The 19,967-nt window shown below is 39.4% G+C and overlaps 1 protein-coding gene across 1 annotated transcript in view; it reads right to left on the bottom strand.

Annotated features, from left to right (window-relative positions):
- Nucleotides 1-19,967, bottom strand: part of ANO3 (anoctamin 3) — a 440,374-nt gene that overhangs the window by 50,448 nt on the left and 369,959 nt on the right.

Here is a 19,967-nt window from a genome sequence, read left to right as displayed (position 1 = left end):
ATGGAGGCTAAACAATACACTACTTAATAATGAAGTGATCACTGAAGAAATCAAAGAGGAAATAAAAAAATACCTAGAAACAAATGACAATGGAGACACAACGACCCAAAACCTATGGGATGCAGCAAAAGCAGTTCTAAGGGGGAAGTTTATAGCAATACAAGCCCACCTTAAGAAGCAGGAAACATCTCGAATAAACAACCTAACCTTGCACCTCAAGCAATTAGAGAAAGAAGAACAAAAAAACCCCAAAGCTAGCAGAAGGAAAGAAATCATAAAAATCAGATCAGAAATAAATGATAAAGAAATGAAGGAAACAATAGCAAAGATCAATAAAACTAAAAGCTGGTTCTTTGAGAAGATAAACAAAATAGATAAACCACTAGCCAGACTCATCAAGAAAAAAAGGGAGAAGACTCAAATCAATAGAATTAGAAATGAAAAAGGAGAAGTAACAACTGACACTGCAGAAATAAAAAAAATCATGAGAGATTACTACAAGCAACTCTATGCCAATAAAATGGACAATCTGGAAGAAATGGACAAATTCTTAGAAATGCACAACCTGCCAAGACTGAATCAGGAAGAAATAGAAAATATTAACAGACCAATCACAAGCACTGAAATTGAAACTGTGATTAAAAACCTTCCAACAAACAAAAGCCCAGGACCAGATGGCTTCACAGGTGAATTCTATCAAACGTTTAGAGAAGAGCTAACACCTATCCTTCTCAAACTCTTCCAAAATATAGCAGAGGGAGGAACACTCCCAAATTCCTTCTACGAAGCCACCATCACCTTGATACCAAAACCAGACAAGGATGTCACAAAGAAAGAAAACTACAGGCCAATATCACTGATGAACATAGATGCAAAAATCCTCAACAAAATACTAGCAAACAGAATCCAACAGCACATTAAAAGGGTCATACACCATGATCAAGTGGGGTTTATTCCAGGAATGCAAGGATTCTTCAATATACGCAAATCTATCAATGTGATAAACTATATTAACAAATTGAAGGAGAAAAACCATATGATCATCTCAATAGATGCAGAGAAAGCTTTCGACAAAATTCAACACCCATTTATGATAAAAACCCTCCAGAAAGTAGGCATAGAGGGAACTTTCCTAAACATAATAAAAGCCATATATGACAAGCCCACAGCAAACATCATCCTCAATGGTGAAAAACTGAAAGCATTTCCACTAAAATCAGGAACAAGACAAGGTTGCCCACTCTCACCACTCTTATTCAACATAGTTTTGGAAGTTTTAGCCACAGCAATCAGAGAAGAAAAGGAAATAAAAGGAATCCAAATTGGAAAAGAAGAAGTAAAGCTGTCACTGTTTGCAGATGACATGATACTATACATAGAGAATCCTAAAGATGCTACCAGAAAACTACTAGAGCTAATCAATGAATTTGGTAAAGTAGCAGGATACAAAATTAATGCACAGAAATCTCTGGCATTCCTATATACTAATGATGAAAAATCTGAAAGTGAAATCAAGAAAACACTCCCATTTACCATTGCAACAAAAAGAATAAAATATCTAGGAATAAACCTACCTAAGGATACGAAAGACCTGTATGCAGAAAATTATAAGACACTGATGAAAGAAATTAAAGATGATACAAATAGATGGAGAGATATACCATGTTCTTGGATGGGAAGAATCAACATTGTGAAAATGACTCTACTACCCAAAGCAATCTACAGATTCAATGCAATCCCTATCAAACTACCACTGGCATTTTTCACAGAACTAGAACAAAAAATTTCGCAATTTGTATGGAAACACAAAAGACCCCGAATAGCCAAAGCAATCTTTAGAACGAAAAAAGGAGCTGGAGGAATAAGGCTCCCTGACTTCAGACTATATTACAAAGCAACAGTAATCAAGACAGTATGGTACTGGCACAAAAACAGAAAGATAGATCAGTGGAACAGGATAGAAAGCCCAGAGATAAACCCACGCACATATGGACACCTTATCTTTGATAAAGGAGGCAGGAATGTACAGTGGAGAAAGGACAGCCTCTTCAATAAATGGTGCTGGGAAAACTGGATAGGTACATGTAAAACTATGAGATTAGATCACTCCCTAACACCATACACAAAAATAAGCTCAAAATGGATTAAAGACCTAAATGTAAGGCCAGAAACTATCAAACTCTTAGAAGAAAACATAGGAAGAACACTCTATGACATAAATCACAGCAAGATCCTTTCTGACCCACCTCCTAGAGTAATGGAAATAAAAACAAAAATAAACAAATGGGACCTAATGAAACTTCAAAGCTTTTGCACAGCAAAGGAAACCATAACCAAGACCAAAAGACAACCCTCAGAATGGGAGAAAACATTTGCAAATGAAGCAACTGACAAAGGATTAATCTCCAAAATCTACAAGCAGCTCATGCAGCTCAATAACAAAAATACAAACAACCCCATCCAAAAATGGGCAGAAGACCTAAATAGACATTTCTCCAAAGAAGATATACAGAATGCCAACAAACACATGAAAGAATGCTCAACATCATTAATCATTAGAGAAATGCAAATCAAAACTACAATGAGATATCATCTCACACCAGTCAGAATGGCCATCATCAAAAAATCAAGAAACAATAAATGCTGGAGAGGGTGTGGAGAAAAGGGGACACTCTTGCACTGCTGGTGGGAATGTGAATTGGTTCAGCCACTGTGGAGAACAGTATGGAGGTTCCTTAAAAAACTACAAATAGAATTACCATATGACCCAGCAATCCCACTACTTGGCATATACCCTGAGAAAACCAACATTCAAAGAGAGTCATGTACCAAAATGTTCATTGCAGCTCTATTTACAATAGCCAGGACATGGAAACAACCTAAGCGCCCATCATCGGATGAATGGATAAAGAAAATGTGGCACATATACACAATGGAATATTACTCAGCCTTAAAAAGAAATGAAATTGAGCTATTTGTAATGAGATGGATAGACCTAGAATCTGTCATACAGAGTGAAGTAAGTCAGAAAGAAAAAGACAAATACCGTATGCTAACACATATATATGGAATTTAAGGGAAAAAAATGTCATGAAGAACCTAGGGGTAAGATAGGAATAAAGACGCAGACCTACTGGAGAACGGACTTAAGGATATGGGGAGGGGGAAGGGTGAGTTTTGACAGGGCGAGAGAGAGTCATGGACATATACACACTAACAAACGTAGTAAGGTAGATAGCTGGGGGGAAGCAGCCGCAAGGCACAGGGATATTAGCTCGGTGCTTTGTGACAGCCTGGAAGGGTGGGATGGGGAGAGTGGGAGGGAGGGAGACGCAAGAGGGAAGACATATGGGAACATATGTATATGTATAGCTGATTCACTTTGTTGTAAATCAGAAACTAACACACCATTGTAAAGCAATTATACCCCAATAAAGATGTTTAAAAAAAAAAAAAAAGATGAAAACTATAGGCCAATATCACTGATGAACATAGATGCAAAAATCCTCAACAAATGTTAGCAAACAGAATCCAACAGTGCATTAAAAGGATCATACACTATGATCAAGTGGGGTTTATCCCAGAAATGCAAGGATTCTTCAATATACGCAAAGCAATCAATGTGACACACCATGTTAACAAACTGAAGGAGAAAAACCATATGATCATCTCATTAGATGCAGAAAAAGCTTCTGACAAAATTCAACGCCATTTATGATAAAAACCCTCCAGAAAGTAGGCATAGAGGGAACCTACCTCAGCATAATAAAGGCCATATATGACAAACCCACAGCCAACATCGTTCTCAATGTTGAAAAAGTGAAACCATTTCCTCTAAGATCAGGAACAAGACAAGGCTGCCCACTCTCACCACTGTTATTCAACATAGTTTTGGAAGTTTTAATGGCAGCAATCATAGAAGAAAAAGAAATAAAAGGAATGCAAATCAGAAAAGAAGAAGTAAACCTGTCACTGTTTGCAGATGACATGATACTATACATAAAGAATCCTAAAGATGCTACCAGAAAACTACTAGAGCTAATCAACGAATCTGGTAAGGTAGAACGATACAAAATTAGTGTACAGAAATCTCTGGCATTCCTATACATTAATGATGAAAAATCTGAAGGAGAAATTAAGGAAACACTCCTCTCCCATTTACCATTTCAACAAAAAGAATAAAATCCCTAGGAATAAACCTACCTAAGGAGACAAAAGGCCTGTATGCTGAAAACTGTAAGACACCGATGAAAGAAATTAAAGGTGATACAAACAGATGGAGAGATACACCATGTTCTTGGATTGGAAGAATCACTTCTGTGAAAATGACTATACTCCCCAAAGCAATCTACAGATTCAATGCAATCCCTATCAAACTACCAATGGCATTTTTCACAGAACTAGAACAAAAAACTTCACAATTTGTATGGCAACACAAAAAATTTGAATAGCCAAAGCAATTTTGAGAAAAAAAAACTGCACTGGAGGAATTAGGCTCCCTGACTTCAGACTATACTACAAAGCTACAGTAATCAAGACAGTATGGTTCTGGCACAAAAACAGAAATATAGATCAATGGAACAGGATGGAAAGCCCAGAGATAAACCCATGCACATATGGTTACCTTATCTTTGATAAGGAGGCAAGAATATACAACGGAGAAAAGACAGCCTCTTCAATAAGTGGTACTGGGAAAACTGGACAGCTACATGTAAAAGAATGAAATTAGAACACTCCCTAACACCATACACAAATATAATCTCAAAATGGATTAAAGACCTAAATGTACGGTCAGACACTATCAAACTCTTAGAGGAAACATGGGCAGAACACTCTGTGACATAAATCACAGCAAGATCCTTTTTGACCCACCTCCTAGAAAAATGGAAATAAAAACAAAAATAAACATATGAGACCTAATGAAACTTAAAAGCTTTTGCACAGTAAAGGAAACCATAAAGAAGATGAAAAGAAAACCCTCAGAATGGGAGAAAATATTTGCAAACAAGCAATTGACAAAGGATTAATCTCCAAAATTTACAAGCAGCTCATGCAGCCTAATATCAAATAAACAACCCAGTCCAAAAATGGGCAGAAGACCTAAATAGATATTTCTCCAAAGAAGATATACAGACTGCCAACAAACACATGAAAGGATGCTCAACATCACTAATCATTAAAGAAATGCAAATCAAAACTGCAATGAGGTATCACCTCACACCGGCCAGAATGGCCATTATCAAAAACTCTATAAACAGTAAATGCTGTAAATGCTGTTTACTGAAGAAAAGGGAACCCTCTTGCACTGTTGGTAGGAATGTGAATTGATACAACCACTATGGAGAACAGTATGGAGGTTCCTTAAAAAACTAAAAATAGAACTACCATACGACCCAGCAATCCCACTACTGGGCACATACCCTGAGAAAACCATAATTCAAAAGAGTCATATAGCACTATGTTCATTGCAGCTCTATTTACAATAGCCAGGACATGGAAGCAACCTAAGTGTCCATCGACAGATGAATGGATAAAGAAGATGTGGCACATATATACAATGGAATATTACTCAGCCATAAAAAGAAATGAAACTGAGTTATTTGTAGTGAGGTGGATGGACCTCGATTCTGTCATGCAGAGTGAAGTATGTCAGAAAGAGAAAAACAAATACCGTATGCTAACACATATGTGTGGAATCTAAAAAAAAAATGGTTCTGACAAATTTAGGGGAAGGACAAAAACAAAGACACAGATATAGAGAATGGACTCGAGGACATGGGGAGGGGGAAGGGTAAGCTGGATGAAGTGAGAGAGGAACACTGACATATACACACTATCAAATGTAAAATAGATACCTAGTGGGAAGTAGCTGCATCGCACAGGGAGATCAGCTTGGTGCTTTGTGACCACCTAGAGGGGTGGGATAGGGAGAGTGGGAGGGAGACTTAAGAGGGAGGGGAAATGGGGATATATGTATACGTATAGCTGATTCACTTTGTTATACAGCAGAAACTAACACAACATTGTAAAGCAATTATACTCCAATAAAGATGTTAAAAAAAAAAGTCTACAGTCGTTTGATCTAACCCATTTTTGTTTTGTTTGGAGTCTAAAAATTATTACTAACCATTCCCTTTTCTTATATGTGTCTACCAAGACCGAAATCTTTGCATTGGTCTTTTAGAGAACTTTCGTTTGCAGTAAAACTCTAATAAAATATTGACACATGCTTATAACTTAATTGTCTGAAAAGACTATTTTTTTCCTTTATTAGACCACTATATCTGAATTTGTGAAGACGGACATGCAGAGGTAAGCATGGTGCTTCTTGGTCCACAATTCAAGCAAATACTCAGTCCCAGGATAATTAAATTGCTTATATTTACACTTTTGATGTGTCTAAAAGCTTCCTCTAGACATAGCCAGAATCTCTGACTTTTCCAAATATTGGGTGCTGGAGTGGCGGAGTGTTTTTGACAGTTGACTAATGGAATGTTGAGTCAGGGATACATTTAGTTTGGGCTTAGTGAGATATGTTTATGTGATTTGCAGGCACTTCCAAGTGTTGTTCAGTTATTACTAATTATCCTAATGTAGCAATGGATTCTGAGGAAACTCCTCCAGTTGCTGACTCTTTCAGGTGCCAGGCCAGGGGATATATGATGAGATGCACATGTTCTATGGTATCCAGCTCTTATAACGAAAGAGAAATAAGGTCTGAAATATATGGAGCCAGAAACTACTTTATGGAAATTATTTCACAAACTTCATGTCATATATGAAACACACTAGAGGTTTCCCCAAAGTTCCAACAATATGAAAAATGCACATGGCTTTATCAATAATAAATTATGAAGCAGAAGTAAGATTTTCAAAACTGCCAATAATAAAAAAAATTTTTTCAATTAACTGCGCTAGAGGAAGAGGAAAGACTGAATTAGTTCTCTATTCTTTCTATGAAATATTTTTTTAAACATCATATGCAGAGATAATAAAAAATATGGATAAAAGTGTAAGACAAAAAGCACTACAGAGACGTGTCAGGCATCTAGTTATTAAAATACTGTTATTTTTCTGGATTTTGATTTTATGTAGTATTTTAAGCTTTCTAAAGTTTGTAAATTTTTGATTGTTCCATTTACTTTCATATCTCTTTTTATATTCATAATTTTGTATCCTTTTCTTAAAGAGAGATTCCAAAATTGTGTATTTCCTTCCAATGAATACCTATCATGCATCAGACACATATGTGCCAGACATCCTACTAAATGTTTTTCACATATTTACTCATGAAATCCTCACAACAGCTCCATGTGCAAGAAATGATTATACTGTACTGGTTTAAACTTTAAACTTTAAAGTATTCATTCAAAGAGGGGATTTACAACAACCGTAGGTATTTTTTTATAAGGATTCTCTTTTTCAATGTTTGAACTTAATTGTTATTGAGCAATGATAAAAACTAACTTTCTTAAGTTAATATAATTATATTGTTTATAAAGAAAAGAAAAAATGCTTGGCCACGTGATTTTTATACTTTAATACTACATCAATTAAAAATGTATTATGCAGGAGACGGGGGAAGATGGCGGAAGAGTAAGACGTGGAGATCGCCTTCCTCCTCACGGATACACCAGAAATACATCTACACGTGGAACAACTCCTACAGAACACCTACTGAACGCTGGCAGAAGACCTCAGAGCTCCCAAAAGGCAAGAAACTCTCCACGTACCTGGGTAGGGCAAAAGAAAAAACAAGAGACAAAAGAATACGGACGGCACCTGCACCAGTGGGAGGGAGCTGTGAAGGAGGAAAAGTTTCCACACACTAGGAAGCCCCTCCGCGGGCGGAGACTGCGGGAGGCGGAGGGGGGAGCTTCGGGACCGTGGAGTGGTGCACAGCGACGGGTGTGGAGGGCAAAGCGGGGAGATTCCTGCACAGACGATCGGTCCCGACCGGCACTCACCAACCTGAGAGGCTTGTCTGCTCACCCGCCGGGGCGGGCGGGGCTGCGAGCTGAGGCTCGGGTTTCGGTTTTGGACGGAGCGCAGGGAGAGGACTGGGGTTGGCGGCTTGAGCATAGCCTGAAGGGGTTGGGGCGCCACGACTAGCCGGGAGGGAGTTCGGGGAAAAGCCTGCACCGGCCGAAGAGGCAAGAGACTTTTTCTTCCCTCTTTGTTTCCTGGTGCGCGAGGAGAGGGGTTTAAGAGCTCTGCTTAAAGGAACTCCAGAGACGGGCGCGAGCCGCAGCTAAAAGCGCGAACCCCAGAGACGGGCGCGAGCCGCGGCTGAGGGCGCGAGCCCCTGAGACGGGCGCGAGCCGCGGCGGGAAGCGCGAGCCCCAGAGACGGGCGCGAGCCGCGGCTGAAACCGCGGACCCCAGAGATGGGCGGGAGACGCTGGGGCTGCTGCTGCCGCCACCAGGGGGGCTGTGTGCGAGCACAGGTCACTCTCCGCGCCCCTCTTCCGCGGAGCCTGTGCAGGCCGCCACTGCCGGGTTCCCGGGATCCGGGGACAGCTTCCCCGGGAGTACGCACGGCGGGTCTCAGGCTGGTGCAGCGTCACGCCGGCCTCTGCCGCAGTGTCACGCCGCCTCTGCCGCCGCAGGCCCGCCCCGCACGCAGTGCCCCTCCTTCCCCCAGCCCCCAACCCCCGGCCTGAGTGAGCCGGAGCTCCCGAATCAGCGGCTCCTTTAACCCCGACCTGTCTGAGCAAAAAACAGACGCCCTCCAGCGACCTGCGGGCAGGGGCAGGGCCGAGTACAAAGCTGAGGTCCTGTGAGCTGTGAGAGCAGGGAGGAGAGGGGGAGGTCTCCCCCGGCAGCCGCGGAGGCGGCGGATTGAAGCTCCACAATCAACTTGATGTGCCCTGCATTGTGGAATACCTGAATAGACAGGGAGAGATCCCAAATTGAAGAGGGGAATTTAGGAGCGAGATCTGTGATTTTTTTCCCTTTTCCTCTTTTTGTGAATGTGTGCGTGTATGCTTCTGTGTGAGATCTTGTTTGTATACTCTTGCTTCCACCATTTGTCCTAGGGCTCTATCCGTCCATGATTTTTTTTTTTAAAAAAAATTTTTTTTTTAATAATTAATTTTAATTGTAATAACTTTATTGTACTTTACCTTCGTTCTTTCTTTCTTTCTTTCCTTCCTTCCTTCCCTCCTTTAGACAGCGAATCACCCCAGGTTGAGGGGGTGGTCTCTGGGAGTAGGATTTATGATTTTTGCCCCTTTGCCTCTCTTTGCGAACGTGTATGTGTATGCTTCTGTGTAAGATTTTCTCTGTATAGCTTTGCTTCCAACATTTGTCCTAGGGCTCTATCCGTCCATGGTTTTTTTAAAAAAAAATTTTTTTTTTCTTAATAATTAATTTTAATTGTAATAACTTTATTGTACTTTACCTTCGTTCTTTCTTTCTTTCTTTCCTTCCTTCCTTTCCTCCCTTAGACAGTGAATCACCCCAGGTTGAGGAGGTGGTCTCTGGGAGCAGGATTTATGATTTTTCCCCCTTTGCCTCTCTTTGTGAACGTGTATGTGTATGCTTCTGTGTAAGATTTTCTCTGTATAGCTTTGCTTCCAACATTTGTCCTAGGGCTCTATCCGTCCATGGTTTTTTTTTAAAAAAAATTTTTTTTTCTTAATAATTAATTTTAATTGTAATAACTTTATTGTACTTTACCTTCGTTCTTTCTTTCTTTCTTTCCTTCCTTCCTTCCCTCCTTTAGACAGCGAATCACCCCAGTTTGAGAAGGTGGTCTCTGGGAGCAGGATTTATGATTTTTCCCCCTTTGTCTCTCTTTGTGAACGCGTATGTGTATGCTTCTGTGTAAGATTTTCTCTGTATAGCTTTGCTTCCAACATTTGTCCTAGGGTTCTATCCGTTCTTTATTTTTTTTTTCTTTCTAAATATTTTTTAGTACAATAAGTATATTATACTTTATTTTATTTTTACTGTATCTTCTTTCTTTCTGTCTTTTTTCCTTCTTTCCCTCCTTCCTTCCTCCCTTCCTCCCTCCCTCCCTCCTTTCTTTCCTTCTTTGCTTCTTTCTTCTTTCCTTCCTTTCCTCCTTTCCTTCTTTCTTTCCTCATACTTCTACTAATTCTCTCTACATTTTCTCCTTCTTTCCCTCCTTCCTTCCTTCCTTCCCCCCTCCCTCCCTCCCTTTCTTTCCTTCTTTGCTTCTTTCTTCCTTCCTTCCTTTCCTCCTTTCCCTCTTTCTTTCCTCATACTTCTACTAATTCTCTCTACATTTTCTCCTTCTTTCCCTCCTTCCTTCCTTCCTTCCTCCCTCCCTCCTTCCCTCCTTTCTTTCCTTCTTTGCTTCTTTCTTCCTTCCTTCCTTTCCTCCTTTCCTTCTTTCTTTCCTCATACTTCTAATAATTCTCTCTACTTTTTCTCCCTTTTATTCTGAGCCGTGTGGATGAAAGGCTCTTGGTGCTCCAGCCCAGGAGGCAGGGCTCTGCCTCTGAGGTAGGAGAGCCAACTTCAGGACACTGGTCAACAAGAGACCTCCCAGCTCCACATAATATTAAACGGTGGAAATCTCCCAGAGACCTCCATCTTAACACCAGCACCCAGCTTCACTCAACGACCAGCAAGCCACAGTGCTGGACAACCTATGCCAAACAACTAGCAAAACAGGAACACAACCCCACCCATTAGCAGAGAGGCTGCCTAAAATCATAACAAGGCCACAGACACCCCAAAACACACCACCAGACGTGAACCTGCCCACTAGAGAGACAAGATCCAGCCTCATCCAGCACAACACAGGCACTAGTCCCCTCCACCAGGAAGCCTACACAACCCGCTGAAACAACCTTAGCCACTGGAGACAGATATCAAAAACAACGGGAACTACGAACGTAAAGCCTGCAAAAAGGAGACCCCAAACACAGTAAGATAAGCAAAATGAGAAGACAGAAAAACACACAGCAGATGAAGGAGCAAGATAAAAACCCACCAGACCTAACATATGAAGAGGAAATAGGCAATCTACCTGAAAAAGAATTCAGAATAATGATAGTAAGGATGATCCGAAATCTTGGAAGTAGAATGGACAAAATGCAAGAAACAGTTAACAAGGACCTACAAGAACTAAAGATGAAACAAGCAACGATGAACAACGCAATAAATGAAATTAAAAGTACTCTAGATAGGATCAATAGCAGAATAACTGAGGCAGAAGAACGGATAAGTGACCTGGAAGATAAAGTAGTGGAAATAACTACTGCAGAGCAGAATAAAGAAAAAAGAATGAAAAGAACTGAGGACAGTCTCAGAGACCTCTGGGACAACATTAAACGCACCAACATTCGAATTATAGGGGTTCCAGAAGAAGAAGAAAAAAAGAAAGGGACTGAGAAAATATTTGAAGAGATTATAGTTGAAAACTTCCCTAATATGGGAAAGGAAATAGTTAATCAAGTCCAGGAAGCACAGAGAGTCCCATACAGGATAAATACAAGGAGAAATACGCCAAGACACATATTAATCAAACTATCAAAAATTAAATACAAAGAAAGCATATTAAAAGCAGCAAGGGAAAAACAACAAATAACACACAAGGGAATCCCCATAAGGTTAACAGCTGATCTCTCAGCAGAAACCCTACAAGCCAGAAGGGAGTGGCAGGGCATACTGAAAGTGATGAAGGAGAAAAACCTGCAACCAAGACTACTCTACCCAGCAAGGATCTCATTCAGATTTGATGGAGAAATTAAAACCTTTACAGACAAGCAAAAGCTGAGAGAGTTCAGCACCACCAAACCAGCTTTACAACAAATGCTAAAGGAACTTCTCTAGATAAGAAATGCAAAAGAAGGAAACGACCTATAATAACGAACCCAAAACAATATAGAAAATGGGAATAGGAACATACATATCGATAATTACCTTAAATGTAAATGGAGTAAATGCTCCCACCAAAAGACACAGATTGGCTGAATGGATACAAAAACAAGACCCTTATATATGCTGTCTACAAGAGACCCACCTCAGACCTAGAGACACATACAGACTGAAAGTAAGGGGATGGAAAAAGATATTCCATGCAAATGGAAACCAAAAGAAAGGTGGAATAGCAATTCTCATATCAGACAAAATAGACTTTAAAATAAGGACTATTAAAAGGGACAAAGAAGGACACTACATAATGATCAAGGGATCGATCCAAGAAGAAGATATAACAATTGTAAATATTTATGCACCCAACATAGGAGCACCTCAATACGTAAGACAAATACTAACAGCCATAAAAGGGGAAATTGACAGTAACACATTTATAGTAGGGGACTTTAACACCCCACTTTCACCCATGGACAGATCATCCAAAATGAAAATAAATAAGGAAACACAAGCTTTAAATGATACATTAAACAAGATGGACTTAATTGATATTTATAGGACACTCCATCCAAAAACAACAGAATACACATTTTTCTCAAGTGCTCATGGAACATTCTCCAGGATAGATCATATCTTGGGTCACAAATCAAGCCTTGGTAAATTTAAGAAAATTGAAATTGTATCAAGTATCTTTTCTGACCACAACGCCATGAGACTAGATATCAATTACAGGAAAAGATCTGTAAAATATACAAACACATGGAGGCTAAACAATACACTACTTAATAATGAAGTGATCACTGAAGAAATCAAAGAGGAAATAAAAAAATACCTAGAAACAAATGACAATGGAGACACAACGACCCAAAACCTATGGGATGCAGCAAAAGCAGTTCTAAGGGGGAAGTTTATAGCAATACAAGCCCACCTTAAGAAGCAGGAAACATCTCGAATAAACAACCTAACCTTGCACCTCAAGCAATTAGAGAAAGAAGAACAAAAAAGCCCCAAAGCTAGCAGAAGGAAAGAAATCATAAAAATCAGATCAGAAATAAATGAAAAAGAAATGAAGGAAACGATAGCAAAGATCAATAAAACTAAAAGCTGGTTCTTTGAGAAGATAAACTAAATAGATAAACCACTAGCCAGACTCATCAAGAAAAAAAGGGAGAAGACTCAAATCAATAGAATTAGAAATGAGAAAGGAGAAATAACAACTGACACTGCAGAAATAAAAAAAATCATGAGAGATTACTACAAGCAACTCTATGCCAATAAAATGGACAATCTGGAAGAAATGGACAAATTCTTAGAAATGCACAACCTGCCAAGACTGAATCAGGAAGAAATAGAAAATATGAACAGACCAATCACAAGCACTGAAATTGAAACTGTGATTAAAAATCTTCCAACAAACAAAAGCCCAGGACCAGATGGCTTCACAGGTGAATTCTATCAAACGTTTAGAGAAGACCTAACACCTATCCTTCTCGAACTCTTCCAAAATATAGCAGAGGGAGGAACACTCCCAAATTCCTTCTACGAGGCCACCATCACCTTGATACCAAAACCAGACAAGGATGTCACAAAGAAAGAAAACTACAGGCCAATATCACTGATGAACATAGATGCAAAAATCCTCAACAAAATACTAGCAAACAGAATCCAACAGCACATTAAAAGGGTCATACACCATGATCAAGTGGGGTTTATTCCAGGAATGCAAGGATTCTTCAATATACGCAAATCTATCAATGTGATAAACCATATTAACAAATTGAAGGAGAAAAACCATATGGTCATCTCAATAGATGCAGAGAAAGCTTTCGACAAAATTCAACACCCATTTATGATAAAAACCCTCCAGAAAGTAGGCATAGAGGGAACTTTCCTAAACATAATAAAGGCCATATATGACAAGCCCACAGCAAACATCATCCTCAATGGTGAAAAACTGAAAGCATTTCCACTAAGATCAGGAACAAGACAAGGTTGCCCACTCTCACCACTCTTATTCAACATAGTTTTGGAAGTTTTAGCCACAGCAATCAGAGAAGAAAAGGAAATAAAAGGAATCCAAATCGGAAAAGAAGAAGTAAAGCTGTCACTGTTTGCAGATGACATGATACTATACATAGAGAATCCTAAAGATGCTACCAGAAAACTCTTAGAGCTAATCAATGAATTTGGTAAAGTAGCAGGATACAAAATTAATGCACAGAAATCTCTGGCATTCCTATATACTAATGATGGAAAATCTGAAAGTGAAATCAAGAAAACACTCCCATTTACCATTGCAACAAAAAGAATAAAATATCTAGGAATAAACCTACCTAAGGATACGAAAGACCTGTATGCAGAAAATTATAAGACACTGATGAAAGAAATTAAAGATGATACAAATAGATGGAGAGATATACCATGTTCTTGGATGGGAAGAATCAACATTGTGAAAATGACTCTACTACCCAAAGCAATCTACAGATTCAATGCAAGCCCTATCAAACTACCACTGGCATTTTTCACAGAACTAGAACAAAAAATTTCACAATTTGTATGGAAACACAAAAGACCCCGAATAGCCAAAGCAATCTTGAGAACGAAAAAAGGAGCTGGAGGAATCAGGCTCCCTGACTTCAGACTATACTACAAAGCAACAGTAATCAAGACAGTATGGTACTGGCACAAAAACAGAAAGATAGATCAGTGGAACAGGATAGAAAGCCCAGAGATAAACCCACGCACATATGGACACCTTATCTTTGATAAAGGAGGCAGGAATGTACAGTGGAGAAAGGACAGCCTCTTCAATAAATGGTGCTGGGAAAACTGGACAGGTACATGTAAAAGTATGAGATTAGATCACTCCCTAACACCATACACAAAAATAAGCTCAAAATGGATTAAAGACCTAAATGTAAGGCCAGAAACTATCAAACTCTTAGAGGAAAACATAGGCAGAACACTCTATGACATAAATCACAGCAAGATCCTTTCTGACCCACCTCCTAGAGTAATGGAAATAAAAACAAAAATAAACAAATGGGACCTAATGAAACTTCAAAGCTTTTGCACAGCAAAGGAAACCATAATCAAGACCAAAAGACAACCCTCAGAATGGGAGAAAACATTTGCAAATGAAGCAACTGACAAAGGGTTAATCTCCAAAATTTACAAGCAGCTCATGCAGCTCAATAACAAAAAAACAAACAACCCCATCCAAAAATGGGCAGAAGACCTAAACAGACATTTCTCCAAAGAAGATATACAGAATGCCAACAAACACATGAAAGAATGCTCAACATCATTAATCATTAGAGAAATGCAAATCAAAACTACAATGAGATATCATCTCACACCAGTCAGAATGGCCATCATCAAAAAATCTAGAAACAATAAATGCTGGAGAGGGTGTGGAGAAAAGGGGACACTCTTGCACTGCTGGTGGGAATGTGAATTGGTTCAGCCACTGTGGAGAACAGTATGGAGGTTCCTTAAAAAACTACAAATAGAACTACCATATGACCCAGCAATCCCACTACTGGGCATATACCCTGAGAAAACCAAAATTCAAAAAGAGTCATGTACCAAAATGTTCATTGCAGCTCTATTTACAATAGCCCGGAGATGGAAAGAACCTAAGCGCCCATCATCGGACGAATGGATCAAGAAGATGTGGCACATATATACAATGGAATATTACTCAGCCTTAAAAAGAAATGAAATTGAGTTATTTGTAATGAGATGGATAGACCTAGAGTCTGTCATACAGAGTGAAGTAAGTCAGAAAGAAAAAGACAAATACCGTATGCTAACACATATATATGGAATTTAAGGGGAAAAATGTCATGAAGAACCTAGGGGTAAGACAGGAATAAAGACGCAGACCTACTGTAGAACGGACTTGAGGATATGGGGAGGGGGAAGGGTGAGCTTTGACAGGGCGAGAGAGAGTCATGGACATATACACACTAACAAACGTAGTAAGGTAGATAGCTAGGGGGAAGCAGCCGCAAGGCACAGGGATATTAGCTCGGGGCTTTGGGACAGCCTGGAGGGGTGGGATGGGGAGAGTGGGAGGGAGGGAGACGCAAGAGGGAAGACACATGGGAGCATATGTATATGTATAGCTGATTCACTTTGTTATAAAGCAGAAACTAACACACTATTGTAAAGCAATTATACCCCAATAAAGATATTAAAAAAAAAAAATGTTATATGGAAAAGGCATTTCACCCCCTTTTGATCAGCCAGTCGTTAAAAGGTTCTTCAACCTTGTATAAAATGCATTCATACTCCTTGAAAGTCTTTTTCTGTAAAAGAAGGATATTGGAATTTTAATGTATATTACAATAAATGTTTTGATTGCAAATGCCATTAAAAATCAAATAAGGATTCTCTCCTGATAAAACACAAAAATGTCTTCCCTTTTCTGTAGCTAAGAGCTTCTAGAACTGTCAGCTTAGTTAAACTTAATGTGTTTTCATTGTCCTCTACAAAATGTTTATGTTGTTTATAGTCCTCTAAATGGATGAGAAAACCACTTATTGTTATTTTCTGCCCATGAACTTGATGCCAAAATCCCCTTCAGGTCATGAATGTGTTTGATTTGTCTTCTGCCCCTGCTTTTGAGCCAAGGAACCAATCTAGATTCTTCTTCAGAGTGTACAGACCTAGCCTAGGCATCTCCTTCTCTCCTCACTCTGACCCTCTCCAAGTCATGGCTCAGTGCTGAGAGCACTCAGCAAATAAACTCTGTTGCTACAAGATTATTACTTAGTTATTCTAACTTTTCGAACCAGAAAAAAAAATTAGAAATAACAGGATTATCTAATTACCCACCTTGATTTTTTTTTTTTAGAAAGGGTTAATAAATCACTTGGATCTTTTCCTAAAGGTGGCAAAATAAGTTATAATATTATCAATCTTCCAGTTTTGCCATTTTATTATATTTAAACATAGTTGTAACTTCATTTAATTAAGTTCATATCAAACTAGATTACATAGTTGATAAACTGGGCAATAGCCATCTAATGAGGTTAGACTCTGTAATGAAATCAGGGCTCTAAAAGATGCAAACTTGTATAACAGAATACGCCATCATGCAGGAATGAATCAGTTGTGTGGTACTTCCACACAATGGAATGTCATGTACTTGTTAAAGAGAGCAATATCATTTCCCAGCAGTCAGCTACTGCAGGGTTGGAAAATTGTTTTAGGTGCCAGCAATAAGAGGCTTCCCCTTCAGAACTCGTCTATCAGCAGGAGTCTAGAGGGAGCCCAGAACTCTCCATCTTGGCAAGATGCCCCCATCCCCATATCCTACACACACACCTTTCCCTCTGTCATCACTCACAAGTGGGTCCCTCAGGGCTAATTCATTCTGCCCCTTAACTGCGTACATATCAGTTACTTCAAGAAGACCAGAATTTCCAGATCATTCTTTACTCAGATTTTAATCCTCTAGTTCTAGGGAAATGGAAGTTGTCTTTGTGATCCTCTCCCACTCCTTCCCAACTATTTGAGATGCTTTCAACTAGGCCCTCTTATTCAAAGTCATTAATAGCAAAGGCTTTAATGTTCCCTCACCTCCTTGCTTAACTGAAACCTGGGACACTCCTGAAATCTCACTTTCTATGTGGCAATCTCAGGTGATGGCTATTTGTGTCGAAGATGAGGTAGTGAATTTCTTGTCTTCATTGCTGCTTCATGGCTTTTTCTCTCCCTTCTTAAAGAGTCACAGATTTGAGTCTCATATTATCAATCCGTACTTCCTACTGTCTCTCTTTGTGGAAGTCATTTACCACTCCTTTGGAACACTTCCTCAAATTCTCTAAAGGTTTTTAAACTCTTGGCTAAGGGTAACTCTTATCAACATGACTCCCAAAATAAATTTTTGAAATTACAACATACACAGATAATATTTCTAGTATCTTGGCTTCTCAGTTCTTTGATGTTTATCTTCAGAGCTGTTTTCACCTACTCTACCTTATGCCTGGTCCTCCCACGGCATGAATTTGATCAATGACTCCAAACCCTCCATAATCTCCAATTATCACCTCCATCCTTGTAGCTCACTCCCTATAAACTCCAATTCCAGTAATCCCTTGGCCCAGATGTTTTCAATCCATTAACTTTTGACCCAGATTTTCAATCCATTCTCTCCAGCACATTTTCACTGTCCTTTCCTACCCTTGTGCCCTCACTTTCTTCTCTACGTATCCTATTGATCAATCATTATACTGACTCACTTGCATATACCCTCAACTCTCTACCTCCTCGAGGCTTCGATTAATGAAGTCACATTATTGTCACTGATGGATCTGAAAACAAAACCGGAATGTAGCTTGGGACCATGCCTCAGGTAAAACCGAAACATTGTTCTGGATCCAAAATGGTGTTACAGGATTTGTAAAATAAGATACCATTTTGGATCCAGAACAATATTTCAGTTTTCTCTGAGGCATGGTGCCAAGCTACATTCTGGTTCCATTTTCAGATCCATCAGAGACAATAATGTGACTTCATGCTCTGGAAACGCCACTGGTGAGCAGTTCCACCATTTCAGGCAAAGAGGCAGTAGTTCTTCTTCCACTATGTATTGTGAGGTTTAATGAATGGGTGTAAAGCAATTGGAGAGTTCCAGATGAAAGCCTCCATAGAAGGTAAGTACAACAAAAATTATGTAACCATTGCATAATGTGTCATCTCAGCTGGCTCGGCTGATGAAGTTGTCAGGTGATCAGTTATTGTTGAGTTCCTCTGGAGAAACAAGGTCCAAAATGGGATTGGTCTTACCCAGAACATGGTATCATGGTATATACCTGGAAATGTATCTCGGCAAGACTTGTTTGTTTGGCAAGAAATTACTTTTTAACTCCAACTCAGGTGCTTCCATAAAGGTGTCGGATCACAACTAAATGAGCTAAGTAATAAGTGAGGCATTAAGTTTATGCATAGTTTGCATTTTACAACTTTACTTCCAGATGTGCTCATGACAGGAAAGGTAAATAAGGTGTATCTCTAGGGTCAGCTCTAATCAATTGGTTAAGGCTGTCAGGAGGGCAGTAATGAAAAGGATTCTGAGGCCACACCTAGGGTCTTCAGAAAAGAGGGTCAATGGAGATGAACTTTGACTCTTGTGGCAGTGAAAGCAGAGTTGTAGCAAAAGTGCTTTGTAACTTCCTTGCCTGGTATAGGCCATAATTACTATGCTTAAGTAGAAAGTGGTAATGATATTCACACGCATATCTAGGAAAATCCCTCAGGGTATGGTACACCCAATCCTGCTAAGTCATGTTCATTTCTCTAAGTACAGACATAAAATATTTATTCAGTTGGATTTTTCCCTAGTAACTAGCTAATCTGAAAAGAACCAATTGATTTTTATTAAGCCATTGTTCAGTAAACAGTTATTTGATTAGACTGAACTTGCTTTTCTTCATACTAGTGCAGATACAGCTTAAATATCTTTTGAGTGAATATTTGCTAGGGTTTGGCTTAATTTCTAATCAAACTCTGAAGGGCCTTTGGGCTTCAGAAAGTTTGAAACTATAGAATTACCATGTTCTTTCTTGGGGCCAATTAACTGGGCAGATTCTTTGCATTCAATTTGAGGCTCCTGAACCTTAGCTAAAGTTTCATTTTCTCTCTCAGCAGTTGGAAACCTATCTCCTTGCACAACAGAAACTAAGCATGAACCTCAGGCGTACTGAGCTGAACAGACCTTGGCGCCAGTCCCCAAATATTGATGTGCAGAATCTCCCAGAAAGTGCAGTTTCACTCTTCTCCCTTTCATAAGCGGTGAAAGGAAGTGAAGGAAGTATGCCAGGTTGTTATTCAACTCTAGTGTTTAATCAAGCATTACTCAGGCTCTTCTGAAACTCTCCGGCTTCTAAATTGAGAGGAAAAGCAAAGAGAACACAGGATGGAAACTACTTAATTGAGCAGGCTCCCAGGATTACTCAGGATCACGTGGCCATTCTCAGCCAGACTCCAGTTACTCCCCAAACTTCCGAAAGTCCTGGTGATGATTTCTAACTTAAAATTTCATAGCTTTCTCAAGGATCCGAAGCACATTAATCCACTTGGTGTTCAGTGTGACTTTCTATAAATCCA

Source organism: Phocoena sinus, chromosome 8 (assembly GCF_008692025.1).
Source record: "Phocoena sinus isolate mPhoSin1 chromosome 8, mPhoSin1.pri, whole genome shotgun sequence".
NCBI lineage: Eukaryota > Metazoa > Chordata > Mammalia > Artiodactyla > Phocoenidae > Phocoena > Phocoena sinus.
Note: the sequence above shows the minus strand (reverse complement) of the source record. Positions and strands in the feature narration are given on the sequence as shown.